The sequence below is a fragment of the Meleagris gallopavo genome, chromosome 1 (genome assembly GCF_000146605.3).
Source record: "Meleagris gallopavo isolate NT-WF06-2002-E0010 breed Aviagen turkey brand Nicholas breeding stock chromosome 1, Turkey_5.1, whole genome shotgun sequence".
Taxonomy (NCBI): Eukaryota; Metazoa; Chordata; class Aves; order Galliformes; family Phasianidae; genus Meleagris; species Meleagris gallopavo.
Window position 1 is genome coordinate 98,152,506 of NC_015011.2, and position 10,084 is coordinate 98,162,589.

The following is a 10,084-nucleotide window of genomic DNA, read 5'->3' on the forward strand; positions in this document are numbered from 1 at the left end:
GCCACTGGAACAGATTGTTTAGAAAAATTGTGGGTGTCCCATTTCTGGAGGCACTCAATGTCAGGTTAGATGGGATCCTGGGCAGCCTGATCTGATGGTCGCAACCCCGCCCAGAGCAGAGAGGTTAGAACTTGATAATCTTTAGGGTCCCCTTCAAGCCAAGTCATTCTATGATTACATGAAAATTAAGCATTAAGTGATATCATGATCGTACAACATTCTGTTTTTAATGTTACTTTTTATTTAGGCATAATAATTCATACAATAATGATTCTGGGTCCGGGAATAGAGTAAGTTTCAAGAGCTAAAATTATATTTTTCCTGAAGCGGCAAGTAATATAATTTAAGTATTCTATCACTACTAATTTGATTTGGTGTTCATTATAATAACAGTAATAATAACAAATTCAATTGCTATTAATGGAAATGTCATATGCACTTTCAAGAAGGTTTTATTGTAATTCAGTATTAATCAGTGTATCATTAAAATAAAGTGTTATCATCTAATTTGTGTTTATTCAAGCATAAAGGCAAAGAAGTCTATTATCATGTAGTGTACCGTTATGCAATCAGTTCTTTTAATAAAACAGCTTTGCTATATGGCTATATCTTTCCTTACATTATAGGGGAGCAAAAGTACTAATGTATTCATTTATATCAGAAACACTCAATGTTTTGTTGCAAAAGCAAAGTTAAATCTACTCAGTGTTTTCCTATCAAAGACACCTCTGCAAAATCTTCAAGGGTAAAGCATGCTGATACAGATTTCAGAACCATGATGTATCCCATACATCATAAAAACAATATTTTTCCTTGAAAAGATTAGCTTATTACTACCGATAGCTGACTAAAATATAGTTTGATATGACAACTCTTAAACGTTATGAGGTTTAGCAAATTCCTCTGCTTTCAAAATTAATAATATGAGTTTAGCTTATCACTCATATTTTACATTCTCAATAATGGTTATTATGTAGAACAGACAAAACTGTATTTAAAATGCTAATTTCTCTGACTTGCAGTGCTGTAATTTCTGGGTCAGTATGGTTGAACAATTTTGGGGAAAAAATCCCCCAGTAACTTCAAATATAATATATAATTAATTAATGCATTCATTCATTGAAGATTGAATTTAAGATCAACATTATAACTATAAATGAACTCTAAAATAAGGTATTTTAAGACAGGATTATGTATATCCTTGGATTATTCTGATTTCATGATGTATTTGGCTTCTGCAGCAGATCCAGATCTTAGAGCAAAACAATTGCACCTACATAAATTCAGAGGAGAGTTCTCCTTGAAACAGAATGGAGGGAAATAACAAGCAGCAATCCAGAACTTGCAGGAGAAAATGATTAAGATACAGATAAGTCCAAAAGAACAATTTATATTTGTGCACTGATGGCAATTACTTGAGACATATTTGATTTTCGAGCCCTTGCTTCAGGAAAGCTTTTCTTTACTATTGCCTTTTATGAAATGACTGATAGTTTAAGATGCAAAAGCAGCTCTTGTCAAAAATTTGGGTCTCTTATCTCCTTATAAATTATTCTGATCCCATCTACAGGTTCAATAAAGCTTTGAGAATTGCCTGTAACCTACTGATTTCAAAGTCAATTGATGAAAAGTTGTTTCAGATCAAGCAGAAACCAGTATTCTTGTCCAGACAGTAAAAATCCTGGTCTTGAAACATTTTGAGTATAAATCCATTTCAGTTATGTCTCCTATGCTACATTTGCTAGATTTATATAAAAGAACAGAATATCTCCAGGAGATTCATTCAGTAAGACTGAGAATAAGAAGTGATGTCTTAAAATCATTGAGTTATTTAGATTGTAGGAGGCCTCTGAAAGTCATCTGCTCCTACAGCCTTTTTAAAGCAGGGTCAGTTTCAAAGTCAGTACAGTTGCTGCAGGTGAACTTGTCTAGCTGATTTCCAAGTATCCAGTTACAGAGATTAGTAATTTTTCCTGACCTTTCAGTCAATTTCTTATTAATGCAGACACTAAGTGGACAAAGGCCAGCTCCATTTCAACTTGCCAAGCACCAAGACATCGAGGTCTTTTTCTACAAAAATGCCTTCTTTTGAGTCACTTCACGGCCTTTACTGGTGTATGGGATTATGCCATTCCAGATGAGGACTCTTAATTTGTCTTTACTGAACTTCACAAATTTCCATCAGCAAATCTCTCTGACCCATCAAGATCTCTTTGAATGGTAGCCCTGCCATTCAGTATGTCAACTGCAAATTTACATCCTTGTTTGAAACTGTCAGTGAACCAGCAAAAACATTGCTACATCCCATCATCCACATCAACAAAATAAACATCAGCCACTTTATTCAGTCACAAAGAATGTTACTGTAATGGCTACCAGTGAGACTTCAAACACAGCTTCATAGAAAATTTTTCCATCTAACTTGTAATCCATTCATACAGTTCTTATCTGCCTGACTTTTCTAAGAGTATGCTAGAGCAAGGGATTAAAAGAAACAAAAATCTTAAACTTTTTCTTATCTTTATTCTTCAGTACACCTAGACATTTTTTGCCAGCATACCTGTAGGAAACCTTTATGTTGCCATGTGTTTCATCAACCAATCAGTTTCGTGCTTTGATGAGCTGTGGTTTCCAAATCCCATAACCACACTCGCAGGCAGTATTTCTATATTTTTTTTTCTGGTTAGCTTATTCTCTTTTTCATTGTCTTTATGCTTCCTTTTTGTCTTTGAACTTAGTCAGGAGGTTCCTGGTGAGCCAAGCCAGCCTGTTGCCACGCCTGCTGTGTTTCCTGCCCATCAGAGCAGACTATTCTTGTCCCCTGGAAAGGATCTTCATGAATGAAACTGCTGAGCATATATACCTTAAAAAAGCCTGCATTCAGACCTACTATAACATTTCCATGACACTAATACATACAGTCAATGTCAGATCTGTATAGCCAACAGCATTATATTTTCAACTTGAACAATGAGAAAGAACTCCTGTTGTTCAGTCCAAAGGCTTTCCAGCAGTTGATATCAGAGTTATTCATATATGTGAATTAGGGCTAATTAAAAGCTTCTCACTTTGAGACAAATTCTAGTCGTTCATATCTGTTTAAGCACTTTCTTCACAGTGAATAATCAGGTACTATTTGTAATAAACAGTCATCATCTGATTATAGATTGGCATCAGAATACATGCCTTTAAGAGCATTATTTTTCTCATGGCACAGTACTAAGTTACATAATCATCATCTTTAGTTCTAATGCTTCCTTATTATTAAGATTCTGGATTTCAAATATATGTGTATGCGTACATACAATGATGTTTCTCAGCTGGCGAGCTGCTTCATTCCAGTCTCTAATACCAAAGAGTGTTTTTGAATTAATATACACCATTAGTAATCAAAAAAGGCAATTCAATACTGCACAGCAGGGAGAAGATGAACTATCTGTTTTTAATTTTATATTAAAAACAAAGTACCTGTGTACATTACTACCAAAAATTTTTTTTAGTATCTGTAAGAAACTATTCTTTTACATCGTTATCTCAAAGCTTGCTGGGAACACAGATGAACAAGTCCAAGCAAGTCCTGGGCAAGGGTTGTGAAATCCTTTGTCTGAGGGACACAGATGGACAAGGCCAGGGGCAATGAGAGAGAGAGAAGCTGCAGATTAATGTCAGGAAGCAGTCTTTTGTGTGGGCTTATCTCAAGGAAGATGGTCATCTCAGGAGGTGCTGCACATGACTCTTACTCAAGCACCCAAGAATGCCATGATGGCAGAAGAAGGTAAAAAAGGGGACAAACAACCATCAAGTTTAGGGTTTTTCTGGCAACAGGCTCCTCATGAAGAAGAAGGGGTTTCTCGGACACGAGAAGCCTCATGTCCTGCCACTATCCCTGCTGGATCTGCACCTTCTTGCTGCCTAAGGCTGGCCATGCTGCTGCTGCTCTCCTCCAAAAGGTTTCTGACAACAGATTCCTCGTGACATGATGCCTGCATGCTGAAGAAGAAGAAGAAAGGTGTCTGCCGTCAGATTCTTCACTATGGAATGCCTGCATGCTGACAGACTCTCCTGGGCCTACTGCCTGAGTCCTGCTGCTTCCTGCCGGCTTACCCTGCGGCTTCTTCCAGCTACTTGCTTGCTGCCCAAGGCCGGCCACGCTGCTGCTGCTCTCCCCCTGCACTTTTGCCTCAGACCATCGGGATGGTGAGCAACAGGACCGCTGCTGTATCCTGGTGGTGACAATCCCCACTTCACGCAATTCTTGCTAATTTCCTATCTTTTCTATCACCCTCATTCCATTCCCCATCACCCTAATTCATAACAGTTGCCCTCCTTCCCTTCCCTGCCACCATACTTCACAATAGTTGACATCCTTCCCTTCCCCGTCTCTCTGATTAGAATTTATAATAAACTGGTTGGACCAACATTTGAACCGTTGTTTTTTAATCTCATGCTGGGAATACATATATTAAAAAACCTCCTCTCCCTCCTATAAATTGAACAGTGTCATAGAAGTTATTTTCATTATGTATCCAGATGCAAATCATGATTTTTAAGCCTAGATCTTACATGATGCAATGCATTCTTAAAGCTTAGTTTTTATTATTTCTTTGTGAAACACTAGTGCTTTGAATGTATGCCCCTTTCATGGTGCATATATTAAGTTAGATTATGTAATAGGATATTTATTCTCATTCCTTCTTTGGACTTTAAATTGATGATTAGAAATCCTGACAAAAGCTAGGCACCTATTCTGAGTCTGGCATTCTGCCTTTGAAGAACAGATCATAAACTACAGTTCTCAGCATTGATGATTCCTCTTTTGGCTTTCTGGTCTTGGTGAATCCCAGTCACTCTCAAGTGCAATTGGAGCCAATACTTCAAAAATGGTACCATTGATATAAAGCAGCAAGATGCTGAACGTCACTTTTTAAAGAAGCCTTATGACTTCTGCTATTCTACCAACTACTCCAGTTTCCTCTCTAATCTAATTTAAAAGTTTCTGGCCTCTTCACTGGTAGGGCAGCACAGATAGAAAAGTCCTTGTCTTCGTGTAGGTGCTTCACAGCAACAACTAAAGCACTGGTGTGATACCAGCATTGTTCTCATCCTAAATCCAAAACACTATATTCTACCAGCTACTAGGAAGAAAATTACCTCTACCCAAATGAAGCCATGTTGTAATCATAGATTTCAGTAGGCTGAGGAGTAAGCCTTTTTCCTCAAGCTTGTCCCAAGAATCCATTCTTCAAGTCTAGAGTCCACATTAGTCAGACAGTAAATAAACTTTTAGTCTCCCACTTTAAATTAGGTTCCCCAAAATACAATCTGTACTGGCCAGAGAAACAAATGTAGAAAAACTACATGGCTAATTTGAATGTCTACATGAAGTATTTAGAAGCAAGAAATATGAATCTTCCCTCCTTTCCTTGTAGACATTTTATTCTTTTACTGTCATGAACTTCTTAGCTAATGTAATTAGTTTCTTAATTCTTGAGTGAAAGAGAGATCACTTGGCTCTTCTGGTTAAAAATTACACTCTTGCAAAAACAAACAAACAAACAGGATGTTTTGAATCAGTACTTCTCAAGGTTACTGCGATCCAGTTTAGTGATCTTATTCTGTCCAGAGTAATTGAAACAAATAGAAGAATGCTCACACACACATACACAAAAAAAAACTTTCAGCATAGTCATACTACCAAAATTGAGAGAAAACTTTGGCTTAATTCCAAGTAGATTGATTGTAATGTTTTTACATTGTAACTCATTTAATCCTTTTCTTCCCAAGACTGAAAAGAATAGACTCACTTTCAAGACTAGCAGTATTACTGATACTGCTATTTAGTTATGTATCTCCATTCTCAGAATCTTAATTCATTTAACTGTAAGATGACAAATCTTTTTTCACAAGGGTCATTTTTACACAATAAAAGTAAAATCATTAGGTGTAAATTGGCTAAGAGACTTTGATGCAAACACTTCTATATTCTGCATGAATATTACCATTCCAGCAGAGATTGAAGTCAGTTGATGAAATCTGCCAAAAAAAAAGGGTCTTCACTGTTAGTGATTAATTTTTTATTTCAAGGGAAAGAAAAAAGATATACTTTTGCACAGGCATTGCTTATAGAGATTTAACATTAGTACTGATGTTCTTCTTGACATCCAGAATGCCTTTACACCAGTAGCTAAGGTCTGGTGGGACTGGTAAGTTGGACAGAATGATTGTTTTTCATCTCACCATGCAGACTAAAGGAAATGAGAAGTTAAGGAAATGTCCTAATAGTGCAAAAGTGAATATAGTTAAAATATATCTTTCTTATTAATTGTCATGGTTATGGATAAGGTAGAATTAATTTCCTTCCTAGTATCTGGTAGGATACCATGTTTTGGATTTTTGATAAAAATAGCGGTGATAACACATTGATGTTCTAGTTGTTGCAGAGCACTGCTTGCAGAAAGCTAAGGACTTTTTGGCTTCTCACATTGCCAACAAGGGGCTGGGGGTGCACCAGGAGCTGGGAGGAGACACAGACAGCTCAGCTGACCCAGACTGGCCAAAGGGATACAATACAATACCACATGGTGTAACACTGAGCAATAAGAGTGGAAGTAAAGAATAAGGAATGGGGGGACACTTTGAGTGGTCACAGTTGTCTTTTCCACTATTACATGTGATGAGTTCCTTCTTCCTTGGGAGTGGCTGAGCATCTACCTGCTAATGGGAAGTAGAGAATGGATACTATGTTTTGCTTTGCTTGCATGCACAGATTTTGCTTCACTGGGTAAATTGTCTTTAACTCAATCTATGAGTTCTCACACTTTTACCTTTCTGATTCTCTTCCTGATCCTAACTGGGGATTGTATGGTGCTGGGCTGCCTGCTTGGGTTAAACAACACTAGACTTAGTTTACATTTCAAAGCCAGATTTCCTTTGTCTTTTTCCATAGTATTTCATGTACACATTAACACATGAGAATTATAGATGTAATTGCTTCATTTAGGATCTGCAACTGAAAATTCTAATTTAAAGATATCTAAATGTTCAAATAAAAATTCGTCAAGATGTTTTGCAGACTTTTAAGTATCTTAACATGAGAAATTATATGCTTATATTTGCATTTTCTTAGCTGTGGAAATAAAACTGACAACTTTTCTTTGAAATATTTATCTTAAATCTATATCTTCTTTTTCCTGATTGTACATCCTGTATTTAATTTCTTGATAACCACTATCTAAAGTAAATGCATTAACTGTCTGTTGAGTTACTAATTTCTATGAATAACAATGCAAAAAATTGAGTTGTTTGAAGGTATTTTTTAAAAAAATCTACATATAAAGGAAACATAAAAGTAGCACCATCAATCAAAAATACTTTTATGCAGGGCTGGTGTCAAATCCACATATAACAACATATTTGACAGGTATATTTTTCATTCACTGATACTTCTTTTTCACACATAGTCTGATTTTTGAAGTCATTACTGGCAGATTCTGTTATTTATCTTCTTATTTGACCCACATGCCACTACAAAGAACTAATTTTGGCACTTAATCTTGTCTTCCAATATGAAACCCAAATTCTGATATTGTTTTTTTTATTATCATCATTATTGTTGTTGTTATTGTTATTGTAGTTGTCACTGTTTTTTTTATTATTATTTAGAAATGCAATACAATTGCATTTCTGGCCTTAAATTCATGGATATTTTTGCCTTTTTAAAGTACAGAATATTTTTCTGGCAGCAAACATGAAAGTTTAATATATATAAGAAGGAATTGTAAGTGGTTAATAACAGAAAAAAAAATGTCCAGAGAAAATCTGGCTGATTCATTAACTTGAATACATCTTATGTCCCTTTTCTCCCTTGGGGAGTGTGTATATGTATATCACACCTTCTTCTGATATATGACCACATGTGCTAGAAAACAGCTGGTATTTTTATCTTTCATAAGAGATCCCAGAGGGATAGAAGGGAAATGTGAGAGGGAAAGAGAGCAACTAAGAATATTGCTTTACTGTATGTGAGGGCTCTTCTCTGAAAGCACTCTTGTAGTAGGAATGACAAAGCTGCAGGGCTGCACTCTAGTTGTGGTATGTGTATACAAGCTATTGACACGCAATCCCTCTGTAACATGACTTGCTCACGAGTTCTATACCAGGATTTTGGAAAGCTGAGATGTTTGCTAAAGGACTGAGCTGATTGTACCTTTATTTTACGTCACTCCTCCTTATGTTCAGTAAGGAAAGAAACAGACAGGAGCAAGCTGGAAAAATGGTAATAGTGCAGATGGTTCTAGGATTAAGCATTACTCAGAAAATTAATCAAGAAATTGTAAAATAACAAACACTTTTTAGCAGAAAATTATGTATGTTGGGTAGAACAGATAAAACCATGAAATATTCAAACAGGTCTACTCAAGTTACAAATTCATCAGTAACCACAAACAAATCCATAGGAAAAACTGGCATGAGAAACTAAAACTTTTCTACAAATAAAGGTTCATTAGAGAACAGTCTGTCACAGACAAGAAATGACTGAGAATTGCTGGGACTGTGTGCAGTGATTGGTCAGGAGAAAGGAAGGAGGGAGGGCTGCACTGTACCAGAAGCTAGCTCAGATGGGAAAAAAGAAACAGGAGGTGGTGAAGGCACAGTGGAGATTTCCAAATGCCTGAAACCTCTTAATCAGGTTTATGTAAGAAGTTAGACTTGATAATGCTTATCTGAGCTGAACAGAGTTGCTGAACTTTCTCTCCTGAGCCTTTAGCTAAAATATGAGACTTCGAAAACCACTACCAAGTTTCGGCAGTGTGGAATTTGAATAAAGAAAAAGACACATCAGGGAAAAGGTATTGAATTTTTCTTTGGAATTTAAAAATTATGTTTCCTTTGTGGAAAACACTGTGAGTTAAGTGTGGTGACATAATACTAGCTTTAGTTCACAAGATGTCTTAGAGTAGCTTTTCTTGCAGTGTGAGCTCTGTATTATTCTTTTCAATCATTCTCCCCTAAAAAAGTTATTCACAACAGAATTTTATTAGTGTACGTGGAAAAAATTTAGAGAACTTAGGCTCTTACTTTCTTACTGGCTGCCCTGGCACTGAAACCCAGGGTGTTTCATATCTTGTGTTAATAACAGAGAAATTTGTAATTCATCCACACCAAAACTGAGTGAAGTTTTGTGAAGTATGCATTGGTATACAAACAAGCTGAAGCAGAGATTAGATGTTTCTGGGTGATTCACCAAGAGGGCAAAGACAATCATGTATCTGTCCCACATTTGTTAGCAACTGAAGGGGACCCAACTTCACCCTGGGAACCCTGACGCAACACTTATGGGTCATTGTGCTTAATTTCAAATGTGCCACCTTACATGCATCTCAGTCACAGCAGCATCCCATAGTGGCTGTAAGACCTCTTCAGTACTCGAAGTAGAGTTGAGGCTAAAATGTGCTGACACCTGTAAGAGATTATTATTTTACATCATTGTCTCAAAGCTGCTGGGGACACAGATGGACTTGCTCAAGTCCAGGCAAGTCCTGGGCAGGGGTTGTGAAATGTTATGTCTGAGGAACACAGATGGACAAGGCCGGGGCAACAAGAGAGATAAGCTGCAGATTAATGGCCGTGAAGCGGTCTTTTGTGTGGACATATCTCAAGGAAGATGGCCATCTCAGGTGGTACTCACATGACTCTTGCTTAAGCACCCACGTAAGCAGAAAAAGAAGGATAAAAGAGGAATCGAGAACCATGAGGTTTAGGTTTTTCTGGCAACAGATTCCTCATGAAGAAGAACAGAGGTTTCCTCGCAACAGATTCCTCTGTTGAAGAAGAAGAGGTTTCAGCCTTGAGAACCTCACGACCTGCCTCTCTCCCTCCTGGACTTGCTCTGTGCTCTACCACGATGCTGAAGAAGAACAAAGGTGTCTGCCATCAGATTCCTCACTACGGAATTCCTGTGTGCTGATGGACTCTCCTGGGCCTGCTACCTGAGTCCTGCTGCTTCCTCCTGGATTGGCTCTGAGACTTCTTCCAGCTACCTGCTTGCTGCCCAAGGCCAGCTGCTGCTGCTCCCCCCCCCCCC